At 53.2% G+C, this 13350-nt stretch overlaps 1 protein-coding gene across 2 annotated transcripts in view; it reads right to left on the reverse strand.

Moving 5' to 3' along the window:
• The window catches only part of PCDH19 (protocadherin 19), a gene marked incomplete at its 5' end in the record, with an annotated part of 56267 nt that overhangs the window by 28500 nt on the left and 14417 nt on the right, over positions 1 to 13350 (reverse strand). The window lies entirely within an intron of this gene.

A 13350-nucleotide genomic window follows, 5' to 3' on the forward strand; every position in this document is an offset into this window, starting at 1 on the left:
GAGACAGTGGGCTCTGTTATTAATAAAAAAGCAAACAATGGGTGACATGCTTAAAAGTTGGAGGGGAGTGAAAGCAGGGGAGAAAAGTCAATGGATTTGTCATTTGCAAGCAAAACCCACTAACTCACTCAGCACTTGAAACACCATCTTTTAACCGCAGATTACAAAGCCCCAGATTGTTGGTGCTGGCAGCAGGTAAGGAACGAAAAAAGCAACCAGAAGGCGGGGAAGAGAGCAGGGTGTTACCAGCCAGGAGGCCATGTGGGGAGCCGTGGGGTGGGATGCGGTGGGAGAGGCATGGTGGGACATGGTGGGAGCTGTGCAGTGGGATGCAGTGGCTGTTGCGTGGTAGGATGTGGCAGGAACTTCATAGTGGGACGTGGTGGGAGCTGCATGGTGGGACATGGTGGGAGCTGCATGGTGGGATGCGGTGGGAGATGCATGGTGGGATGCGGTGGGAGATGCACGGTGAGTCACAGTGGAGGCCATGTGTAGGGACATGGCCTGGCCAGGATCCTTCCTGGGCTTTCAGGCATCCAGGAGGATGCAGGTCTCTTTGTATGAGTCGGGCACCCCAGTCCATCCCTCCGTCCACCCAAAGTCCCCCCAGATCCGCAGGGATCCCACCTGGGCTCCCGCCAGCATCACCCCTGGCCCAGGGGATGCTCCTTGGCTCCCCAGGCACCTTGGCCAGCAGAAGGGGCAGACTCTGCTCTGTCCCCCTCCCTCTGGGCTGGCAGCCGTGCCCCCCAGGACAGGAGGGGGGACAGGCCCCTGCCCCAGCAGCCCCCTCCTGCCTCCCCTCTGCTGCGGCTCCTCCTCATCCTGGCCCCGCGGCCGCTCTCCTTCCCAAAGAGCCGCTCTGGGATACTATGGCCTGTTTTTATGGCAATTATGAACATGGTAAAAATAAATGCATGCATCTTTAATGTCTCAATAAATAAAGGAAAGCAGAGTCTGCTGCTAACGTAATCACAACGGCAGGATGCAGGGAGCGGGGCCGCTGCAGCAGAGCCCGACGTGAAATCCAATCGTACCCCGGCAGAGGTTACGCTGCTCTGCCAAGATAATAAAGCAAAGGCAGCGTTGGTTAAGTGTGACCTTTTCTGAAATACAGCACAATATCTAATTTACCAAACAGGAGCCTCCCAGAGAGAAACATGCAAGGAGCTGCGAGCCGGGGGAGTTGGCCTAGTGCTCAGCACAGCTCGGTTATTACTTTCAGATAGTAATTACTGCTGGAGAGTCACGCAGGAGATTTACTGCACAAACTACTGGTCCCTGCAGTTCTGCATCCTCAGTCCTGCAGGACAACTCTGATGGTTAGAGCTCAGGAGCAAACGGACACATGGATTTTTAAAACACACGACGCCGAAGACTTAAAAGCCACCGAAAATGCCCGATCCTGTGTTTATCCATCAATCCTGATGCTGCCATCCCAGGGGAAGGGATGCCACCTCACGGTGTGTTCCCCCAGCAGCCCCGTGGGAGATCACAGCCCCCTAAACAGGCTCGGAGGGAGAGGTCTGAGCTCCTGCCCGCTCCGAGCCGAGCAATGGAGGGCAGGAGGGATCAGAGCCAGTTTTGGAGCAATCCCTGCTCGGCACAGAGGCCCCTCCAGCATCCTGCACTGGCAGACGTGGGAAAGGCTCCAGCAATCCCGGAGCCTCAGCTGGCCCCGTTCCCACGTCCCCACCCCTGCCACCGTGCCCAGAAGCAGCGTGAGACCCTCTGAACCCACCACCACCTGCATCAGCTTCATAGAATCATAGAATGGTTTAGGTTGGAAAGGACCTTGAAGATCATCGAGTTCCAACCCCCTGCCATAGGCAGGGACACCTCCCACTAGACCAGGTTGCCCAAGACCACGTCCAGCCTGGCCTTGAACACCTCCAGGGATGGGGCCTCAACAACCTCTCTGGGCAACCTGTTCCAGTGCCTTACCACCCTCAAAGTGAAAAACTTCTTCCTCATGTTCAATCTGAACCTGCCCTCTTCCAGTTTAAAGCCATTCCCCCTCGTCCTATCACTACATGCCCCGGTAAAAAGTCCCTCCCCAGCTCCCCTGTAGGCCCCCTTTAGGGACTGGAAGGCCGCAATAAGATCTCCCCGGAGCCTTCTCTTCTCCAGGCTGAACAGCCCCAACTCTTTCAGCCTCTCCTCATAGGAGAGGTGCTCCAACCCTCGGATCATCCTCGTGGCCCTCCTCTGGACACACTCCAGCAGGTCCATGTCCTTCTTATGGTGGGGACTCCAGAGCTGGATGCAGTACTCCAGGTGGGGTCTCACGAGAGTGGGGTAGAGGGGCAGAATCACCTCCTTTGACCTGCTGGCCGCACTTCTTCTGATGCAGCCCAGGATACGGTTGGCCTTCTGGGCCGCGATTGCACATTGCTGGCTCATGTTGAGCTTCTCGTCAGTCAGCACCCCCGGGTCCTTCTCCTCAGGGCTGCTCTCCAGCCATTCCCCGCTGAGCCTGTATTTGTGCTTGGGATTGGGATTCATCCCTATGTGTGCGTGTCCATCCCAGCCCCAGGAAAACCAGGAGAGGAATGGGTGGGTGGGAGGACCCGGAAAGCAAATTTCAATATACACACATACATCACAGAGCTTAAAAATGCTCGGAGCACTGACACCACATGGCCCAGGCTTCGGGGGCCAGGGGATGCCCCGGGCCATCTGCAGGGAACGCTCGACCCGGTGCCACCAAAACCCCACCACAGGCTGAGGAAACACCGTGCGTGCCGCCGTCACATCTCCTACCACAACCTAGAGACAGACCTCCGTGCTAAATTCCCCTCTGACCAACATCACCAGGAGCTTTGCTGTTGATTTCTGACCCAAAAAAAGACCAAATCCCAGCCCAACTGAAATCATTCACCGACGAGCAAATTCTCCATGACTTAAGTTTGGTGGACTGGAGCGATGTGCGGACTCCCCGGTCCCCACGTCCCCCCTGCTCAGGATGCTCTGCACCACGTCGCTAACGAGGACACAACCCCCAAGTCCACACGTGAGCGAGCGGGTTCCCGCGGGGTCAGTCACAGCATCCGTTCCCAGGCTCCGAATCCCCCACGCCACCCAAAGCAGCTTGACTAACGCTAATTACTTCCAGATTTCGGACAAGACAAGGAGTGACATGGCCAGAAGGATGGGAAATGTGCTTCTCTGGGCTGGGGGTTTGCAACCTCAGCGAGAGCCGCCTGCGCTGCCCACACCGGCACGGTCCCACCAGTGCACAGGGCAGCCCAGCAGTTTACGAGACCTCAGCCGTGGGATTATCCATCAAGGTTATCTCCACACAGGCTGGGGGATCAAAACAGAAAAATAAAAAAGGAATGAGATTTTTCATGGAGGAGGGCTGCTTTATAGCTTGCATTATTCAATCGAAGTTCGCTTGATTTAATTCTAGTTCATCCTGCGAAGTGCAATCACTTACAAACAGGCAAAACGGCGGGGAAGGAGAACGTCTCCGACATGTCAACATTTTAATTGGGAAAGGACCCGCTCCCTCTCTTAATGAGGCCCAAAGAACAAAGTCAAAGCACAAGAAAAAAAAAAAAAAGCGGGAAAAGGTAAGGCTGGCTGGCACCGATGAAAGCGTGCTTGTCATAAAGTGCATCATCGAGAGGCCAGCCCTCTTCGCCTTCGTTATTTTGGCAGAAGCAAACAACCTGTTACTTTCTCACTGATGAGCATCACTCCTGTAGAAATCAAAGGGGAGCCCAGCCTCGAGCCCAGCCTCTCCTTTCCACGTCCAGAGCCAGGGACGGCAAGGACCCCGCCAGCAGCGCTGCCAGTCCTGACCTCCCGCTCATCCTAACGCCAATAACGGATGCTCACACTGTTCAGGATCAGACCCTCAGCCTCGGCGCTAGGAACAAACAATGCATTCAAAACCTCAGGAAGCACCGAATAACACCTAGAGTAAAGTCTGTGGTCTCCACCTGCATGTCTCTCGGAGCAGAGAGACCCCGCTGTCCTCCAGGCTCGGGATTTGCTTCCCAGATGCAGACGTGTCGGTGTCAATGCCATCAAAGGGAGAGCCCTGGCTCGGCACGCAGCTTACCACCGCCTAATTTGAAAAATGCTTTTAACTGCTGCCTTAGCAACACAAATATAAATATAACAACAGACACACTCGGAATTGAGCAATCAGCAGGGAAATTTTAAACTTTTTTTTTTTTTCCCAGCAGTCGCTTTCGGTTGAGGACTGCCAATTCCATTAAATTAAAAAAAAAAAAAAAAGAAAAAGATGTACAAACGTCAGTACAACTCTTCTTGACCTGGACATCGCAGGGGGGTGACTTCCCCGTTAGCAAAAGGTCCGTTAGCAACAGGGCGCTGCTCTAACGACTGCTCACTCTCTGCCTTAGAAGCAGAAAATAAACCCCGGAGGATTCAAAGGCGGTTTAAGGGGAATTAATGCAAGTGCCAGCGGAAAGGTCAGCGGGCTGCAGCGACTCCAGGCACAACCACTGCTGTGGAGTGATGGAGAAATAGAGGATGCTGGCTGGGATCAGTCCCCAGGGTGGGGGGGACACGTCCAGGAGGCTCAGAGCATCCCTGCCAGCCCACCCGCCTCGGGGCAGAAAAAGCCCAGGATCTGGCTTTTTCTCACTTTTCCCTTTTTTTCGGCTATTTCCAATGCGTTGAGGTATTTTTCCAAACCAAACTCTGTGGAGGTGAAAATCCAGCTTTCCCCGCTGTGTCTGGATGCAGGCTCTTGACGGAAGGTTTGGCTCCTCGGTCTGCACATCAGCCCCCCTAGCAAAGTCCACGGTCTTCCGAAGCTGGACCCATCTCTCCCGACCTGAAGTGACAGGTATCCATCCCTCCGCCAGCCCCCGCCACAGAAGATGACTCTAGAGCGGGTTTTTTTGCCCTTCTTCTCACTTCAGGGTGAAAACATTTCCATCTTTCTACAAATTATTGTAAACCTGCTGCAACCTCCTGCCAAAGCATGTAGGGACCCTTCACAAAATCAGCTTCATAAAAATGACACATTTAGCGCCACTTTTTCAGGGTTATCCCTTGAGCCTTTTCTTTTCCCCTATGTGCCTTGTTAATAAAGCTTGCATGTCACCCTTTATTACTAAAAAACAAAGAGGACCTTTCTCCAAGGCTGCAACGTGCCTCTCTCCTTTTGGGTTTCAGAAAATCCTCCCGAAACACGCAACGGCTCCTCATCCTCCGCATCGAGCTGCCCGTCTTCACCAGGAGCACCAGTCTCCTGACCTTCCCTCCACGCTGCAGGCATCGTCAGGGACCACAGAAATGGCAAATCCTTCCCCAAAATCCACAGGGCCTCCCCGGTGGGAAGGGCAGGGCTTGTAAGACCACTTCTCCTGGTCCTCCTGTCTCCTCGGTCCTGTCCTCCACGGGCCACTCAATCACAGGCTCCAGCATCTGCAATAAAACTGTTGCTGCCCGTTAGGAGATCTCACCAGCACTTACTTCTTACGGTTTGAACTATATTGTGGGTGATATAGAATTCATGCAAATTAAATAAAACCACCGCAGCTGCACTTGGGAAACAGGGGACATTTCAAAGTAAGGGACCAGATCAAATGAAGTACGCACCAGCAATGAGGGAAAGTCATTCTCATTTAGCAAGCTGCTTATTACCCCACAGGAAATAAATAAATGGTCTGAGACTCCTTCCCACCAGGAGCAGGGGCGGTACAAAACCCCACAGAACCCCAAAATCTAGCCCTCGGCCCCGAGAGGGACAGCCGGACTCATCCTGATGCTCTCGCAACCGGCAAGGCGGCCGGTCCCTCTCTGCACACCGGTAGGAGACTCGTCACATCCAGCTCCGGGCTGCAGTGGATCACAAAGGACGTCAGGAGAGATTTTCCCCCATTGCGTGTGACGCCACGTAATTAGTCCCTGTGCTACCGGCTGCTGCTGAGGACGCCGCTGCCTCGGAGCATCGGTCAGAGGCCAGGACCGGCGAACGGAGACCAGCCCGGTGCCTGACCCACTTGAGGAGCTCTGCTCCTCCTTCCCCGCGCTCGCCGCCGGCTCCGCTCAGGCACTGACGGCATCTGCACTGTCTGCAACCATGGGTGAGGGTCCTGAGCGCCAGGGCCACAGCCCGGGAAGATGTAGCAGGAGACAGACCCCTATTTCCCAGTTCCTCACTCTCCAGCCTCAGCACCTCCCGGCATGGTGGGTATCAGAGATGCCAGAGCAGCACCAGCCCAAGGCTTTGGGTTAAAACCCCATGCAAACTCCACCCAAAGACCTACTGGTGGTTCCACCACAGACATGGTGGGGTGAGCGATGCCTGCGTCACCCCCAGGAGCCCACCACCCTCTCTTCCCACAGCCCGGTCGTGCTGTGGCTTGGGGACCCCCGTAGGGTCAAAGCCTTTGGAAAGGACCCTGCTGGCCACCGGTCCCCATCAGCAGGTCCAGCCCGCTCCACGGGCGCGGGAGCACGAGCCGGGGGGATGCACCTCTGCTGTGTCAGGCGAGACGGAAGGAAAACGTGAAGCAATTCGGCTCTTATTAAGGAGCATTTAAGAGCCAGTCACCTGGAGGAGCTCGATAAAGGTTAAAAGGATCTGACCTCTGGCATCTCCCTTCGCAGCATCTCCCCAGCTTACGGCTAAAGCCTGTAACGCAGGAGATTGCAAACTGTAAACTAGCAATATTAGTGTCTCTGAAAAAGTAAGTGCATTTAGCATCTGATATTGATGTTTTATAATTAGATGTAATACAGCAGATCATTTTCCTGCCCTTGATCAATGAAACCAGGGTTGGTTTTGGGGTTGGGCTTTTGTGCAGACGCTCCGATTGCTGCCTAAACCCAATGGAGCAGTGCCTCACTCAGTACAGCAGGAACGAGCAGAGACGAGGATGTGCAAACACAGCATCCATTTAGATTTACTATCCCCAAATATAAACAGAATATTTATTTCTGACCTTTTAAGCACTAATTCCAAATTTAATGAGGCACAATGAACATTCCTCAGAGCCGGACTCCACGGCTACTTAACACCACCAACCCTCTAATTATTACTGCAGCTTAAATAAAGGGCATTCGGTTCTGATGGACATTATTAAACACTGAAGGAACGGAGTCCAGCATCCATTTTCTCTTGATGAAATAAAAAGCATTGCAGAGAAATTGCTGGGAGAGTTCATCCTTTAGCATCACCCCGCTCATCAGAACGAGCAGAAGTATCAAACCAGACTGTATTCCGGCGCAGGCATGCCCACTAATCCCCGCTGAACTCCTGTCCCTCCCCAAATAAATACCAGCTTTCTCATTTTTTTTGCCTGAAAATGGATCGGAGGGCAGGAGGGAAGGAGCTGCTGTGATGTGATTTTTGAAAAAGGGTGTAGGATTAGAAACTCAGATTGAATCCCGAGAGCGGCAGCACACAATGAAGCCATAATTACACTCCTGAAAGCCACAAATAGTGTCACCCGGTTGAATTTGTCAACATATCAGAAATCTACAGGATTGTTATGAAGAGCAAAAATGCAACAATAAAAAACCTGCCTTACATTCCTATGGCACCTATAACCCAAAACCTCTTTGGTGGCTGTGGCACAGGGGGAGCTCCAGCAGCACCGCGGGGGCAGGTACCCACTTGTCACCACCACCTCAAAATCGATCAAAAACCTAAAACACTGACCCAAAAGGGGTGTGTGCTTTCCAGGGGAGAGCATACAGACACCTTCCCTGGACCGTGAGCAGCCAGGAAGCTGGTGATGCCCCGGCAGCTGCCCAAACCGCCCCAGGGCTGGGACAGAAGGGATTTGGGGAGGGGGGGAAGGGGGGGCAATACCTCCCTCCCGTGTGCCCACCAATGGGCACGGGGCCGAGCTCACCAGCGCCCCGTGGCACAGCCTTCTGCATGGGGGGGGCTGCCTCGATATGCCAAGGAAAATTCCCTGTGGGGATGTAATAGCCAATAAACCTAATAAAAGGGTTTTTTCCCATCACCTATGCCTGGAACTTTCAGACGTGTAATGGATTCACGCACGCAGCTTCCAGCCTGGACCACCCCTCCCTAAGTAGTGCGAGAAACAATCTGGATCTAATCAGCAGCCCCAGGGTAATGGGGCATGACTTACAGATTTGTTAAAAAACCTTTCAGAACTGTCCTTTCCCTGCCTCCTGCCATTAGGAATGAAAACAAATATAACAGAGGAACCTTTTTTTAAATGTTCCCATCGCTGGGGCTAAATAAAACTCCTTGTCATTCACCTTCTGGAGCGGCAGGGCAGACCTATGCGTTTTGTGAGGAACAGGAGAAATCACAGATTTGTCACTGCAAAAAAAAAAAAAAAAAAAAAAAAAAAAAAAAGGAAGAAAAACCCAAAAATCATTGCAGCTGAGTTAAAAATAGCAAAGGCGTGAGATGCCACCGCCAGCTCGGCACATCGGAGCGATGCCAGCTGCATCCTGGAGCGTGTCCAAGCCCCGGGGTGGTGGTGGGCACACCAAAACAGGGCCGGGCACCGAAACGGGCCACTGGACTCAGCTGGTGCCCGGCCACCATGGGGGCACCTCGCTGCGCTTCTGCACCCTGAAGGGGATGATGCACCCCAGGATGGAGGGTGAGGAGGCTCACGGTTGCAGCTGGAGGGATTCCCAGTTTTGTGGCTTAGCGGGGAGAAATTTGGCAGGGGGGTGCCAAGACCAGCGCCGTGGCAGGCGGCAGCCCCAGGAGCAGCCGGAGAGGGCAGGACGGGTACCCGGGAACCTTATCCCTGTCCTTATCTCACTGTGAGCCCCATTTCTTCTGAGTTTTGAGCAAGCAACACGCGCTTCACCCACCACCTTATACCCCACAGACCTTTTCATCCTATGGCTTCACCGGACACCTGATCCCATCCCACGTCTGCCCCCGGCACGTGGCAGCTCCCTCCCAGCTTCAGCTAAAATTCCCCAGCAATGAATGGGGGATAACAGAACTGAGGGGAACGCTGCCCCGCGTGCGTATCGTGTGGCCATTGACATTGTCCACCTGTAACGGCGCGGGAAGGCTTGCCATCAGGACAGCCTCGGCCAGCTCCCATCTAAGCCTCAAGGGGACTTTGCTCATAACGAAATTATTTATCAAAACCCCTTTCCCCCAATGTTTTTCTTTTTATTTATTTATTTTCCTTACTTGGGCTGGAAAACGCAGCTCTCCAGCCCACAAAACGACCCTGAAGCCATGAGCCTGACCGCAAACCCCAGCGGGACTGGCCCGGCTGCCATCGCCGTCCTCGGCGGCCGCGGCACCACGTGCGGAGCTCGGGTGGGGAGCGGGATGCGAAGCCCAGCTCGGCTCCCCTCGAAACCCACCACCCCCCAGAGGTGCCACGCTGGCTCCAGCATCCTTGGGGACACACCAGCATCCCTCCGATCAGCCCTTCTTCTCCTCCCAGCCACGCCGCCAGCCCAGGGGCACCGGGAAATGGAGGAATTTCACCCAACAGGAGCCTGTTTTCTCTCAGAATAAAGTGTAGGGAAATAAATGATAAAAAAAAAGCCCTCACCAGGTTAGGGGATCTCTGCTCTGGCGCGAACTGGATGGCCCTCTCCGTCCCCACGCTGCCCTCTCCCCCTGCCCGACAGCCACCCCACGTTATTAACAGCCTGGTAAACACAGCCCGTTGGTTATTACAAAGATGCCAAAACCTTACTACTTCTTGTTCCTTCCAGTTAATGTACCATAGCCGAGGATGAATTGCTATTACAAGGAACTAAAAATAAAAATGTTTCAGAGGCCGTAATTGGCTTGTCTTGTTGGGCTTTTTAAGGAGCCAAAGTACCAGTTCCAGGCTATTAGCCCTAAGGTTGTAGAAGAATAGTGTAAAATATTTCTTCATTAAAACCCTACCTTCTCCATAGAGGTGTTTTTCTTTAGGGTTTCTTTTCCCCCTTTCCTTCTTCATTTTTTTTTTATTATTATTATTATTATTATTCTTTTCTTTTTAAAAAACATGTGTTATCAAACAAGCTTTAGTTAACAGAGGGCTTTGAGAGCCCCGAGGTGATATAAATAGACAGGGCTCGGTGCAGCCGGAGAACCAGCCAGAGCCTTCTCACGTCTATTCAGGTCATTTTTCTACAAAACTTACGTAATATTCCTCAGTCACATCTGTAATCTTGGGCCATTTTTAATAACCAGCACCAAATCTTGCAGTTCTCGGGGAGACGGTGCTCTGTGGTGGTAAGCGCCCAGCCCACCGGCGTGGGACGGGGACCGCGGGTGCCCAGGGCGCTCCCTGGGATGGGGACTATGGGGTGGGTTTTTTCCTTTTGAGGCTCTTTGGTGCTACTTGGTTATTAAGAGCTTTAGTTACCACCATTACTCAATATCGGCAACAACCACCACAAAACCGAGAGCGTGTATTCGGCAAAACCCTTCTTTGGAAAGAAGATGCTCTGCGGAGCGAGGACTGGGCGGCTTGGCACCAGCCGTCCCGATGAGGATGGTGACGATGCACTAGCAAAACAACAACAATTTACAGTCACGACTTTAAAATTGGCTTTAAGTGCTGCCACCTGCAGAGCCTGCTTCGACCCGGGGGAGCACCTTGGGGCTGCCATCGCCGCCCGCACGGGGCCGGGCACGGCAGACACCCCTCCGCGACAACGGTGTTGAGATAAATAATAAAAATATCAATAATGACGCCGACCAATCTCTAGATAACACTGCAGAGCAGGGGAAGCTCAGCAGAAAAATTACACCGGAGCCTTTTACCTCCCCGCCTTTGCGCAAGGAGAAGGATGACACACCGCTTTGCGAAACGACAACCCAAGAGGTATTTACTACTTTGATTTGAAGGCTGCTGCTAGAAGACGACTATTTCTGTTAGGTACAATTGCTATTTTTTGATAGTGTCTAGGCAATACCTTGTTAAAAAGGGCAAAACAACAGTTATTAATTACCCTAATTAACCCAATTCATAAGACACATTTGTGTGGCTGTCATGACAACTGCTTTGACTAACTTGCCAAGAATAGCTTAGCTGTCCATTCAAATAAATCCCCGATAATTACTAGTCTAGTTTACTGGGCTTCTGTGATAATAATAATTAGTGCTACTGTACAAAAGGTCGCGCTAAACAGTTTATGAATGATGCATTTCTCATGGTGATTACATGAGTCACGCAGCGCCCAGCAAACGGACGCAGCCGCGCTTCCAACGTGGCGAGATGCGATTAGATGGGAGCCCGCGGCCGCTCTGCCTGCGGACAAGCACGGCGGGCTGAGAGGGAGAAGTCACTAAGGTCAGAGGAGGAATAACCAAGGAGAAGTTGGGTGAAGCTGTGACGGCCACCGAACTGCCTCCTTGACAGCTGGGGTGTCCATCCACCCATCTGTCCATCCATCCAGCCACCACAAGCCAGGAGATGGTACTCTACTTCTAAGGAAGGCACTGGTAGACATCGAAAAGCTTCCAAACCTGACCTGTCACACGTTGGTATCTAACCTCACCACCAAACTTCCCTCCTCCTCAGCAACAGATAACCACAGTTCAGCACTCCGGTTTTGGCGTACTTCCCCATCATTAGGTTTCAGGATCGATGTCAAAGGGGTTGACGGCGACGCGAGCCAGGGGTGGGGCACTCCAGCCATCTCCATCTCCATCTCCATCTCCATCTCCATCTCCATCTCCATCTCCATCTCCATCTCCATCTCCATCTCCATCTCCATCTCCATCTCCATCTCCATCTCCATCTCCATCTCCATCTCCATCTCCATCTCCGCAAGGAGAAACCCTCCAACCTGCGGTTTGGTCTCCCCACCACCGGCTGCAGCTCCAGCTCATCCCGTGGGTGCTGGCTGTCCTGCGGGCAGCGGGCATCGCTCAGCCCAGCACCGCTGCTCCCAAGGCTCCCCCAGCACCTTCCTGCGCTCCTGGCGGGGCTACGCTTTCCTTCACCTTCCCAACAGGAAATCCAGGCCCGGCAAATGCCATTTTTTCTTTGCTGAGGTTTTAGGGTGAAAACCCACCCGTGGGACTCCCTCTGGCTTCACCCAGGCGGAGGCGAGGGGGGGACGGGACCGCAACGCCCCACCACCAACGCTGCAAAATCCCACAAAACCCCGGGCAGACGGGGCAGGGACAGAGGCAGCACGCTCACGTTTAATACAGAGGACAGCTGTCAGCTCCATGCAAATCTATGAAATTACCCCATTTAGAATAAATTCTGATTAAATACCACATACGGCCCTTATTGCCCGTCCCTTGTTACCTTTCACAAGAGGCATCTGCACGTAAGCAGGGTCTTAATCCGCAAATATTTGTCTGCTACAGCACTCTCCTCCCTCACCCCCACCTGAACTCGCAATTATTCTTATTGATTGACTTTAAGAGAGCACCACGCACATGCCTGGAGCTGCCACGCGCCGAGCAAACAAGGGAGCAACGCCGGGCTCGGCTGTAATCATTACCGGGGCGAGCAATTGCCCTGTCACACATGGCAGGTTATGGCTTCAGACTGGAGGCAGCAAGGCCAGATGAACGCTTAAAACGTCGTTACAGTGTGAAAAGCGAGGATGCAGAAATGACACCTCCTTTCTCAACAAATCTGTTCCCGGAGCATCTCCCAGCTCTGCGGAGATTTCATCGCCTTAAGCCTTGAGGAGCTGGCGTAGCCCTCGGAGGGGGGAAAACGGGCTCGCGTCCTCCTTGGGGTGCCAAAATAAGCTCTGATGAGGACGTCTTCCATCTGGGAGAAGAGGGATTTGAAGACGAAGATGGATTTGAGGTCCCCAGAAGGATTTCAGTGCCGGAGCCTGAGCCCAGGCTCGCCTGCGCGTCACCCGCAGCCCTGGCCAAAAGCACGTGCTAGAAGACGAGTTCCTTTTATCAGACGGGAGAGGAGGAATTAGGGAAACCTGATGCCGAGCAGAACCTTCCCCAGATTTCCCAAGTGAAGTTTGCAGCTCGCTTCAATATGTTAGTGCCTAATGAAGGTTTCCCCCATATTCTGCAGGGTATAATCATTCTCCTCCTAATGAGCATGTGTTAATGGCATATTAATGCTGACAACAACTAAGTGTGGAGAACAAGAGATGAACATATTCCAAAATTCATCTTTTTTTCTTTTTTTTTCCCCCCGAACGAAGGAATCCATGGCGCGGCTGAGCGAGCCCCAGCCCGGCGGGAGCCCGCAGCTCCCACAGCGATGCTGCCGGCTCCGGTCCACAGGCTCACCACGGGATGCAGAGCCCGTATGGGACCATGGCTTTGGTCTCTCACTAACCCAACCCCTGCAATTAATTGATGTACAGGGAAGGCTCTCAGCCCAAATGCGGTGTTTCCCCCAGCTGGGGGGGGGACGGGGGACACGACGACAGGGACAGCCACGGTGGGGGCTGAACACA

This window comes from Vanellus vanellus, assembly GCF_965231255.1.
Source record: "Vanellus vanellus genome assembly, chromosome: 10".
NCBI classification, from domain to species: domain Eukaryota; kingdom Metazoa; phylum Chordata; class Aves; order Charadriiformes; family Charadriidae; genus Vanellus; species Vanellus vanellus.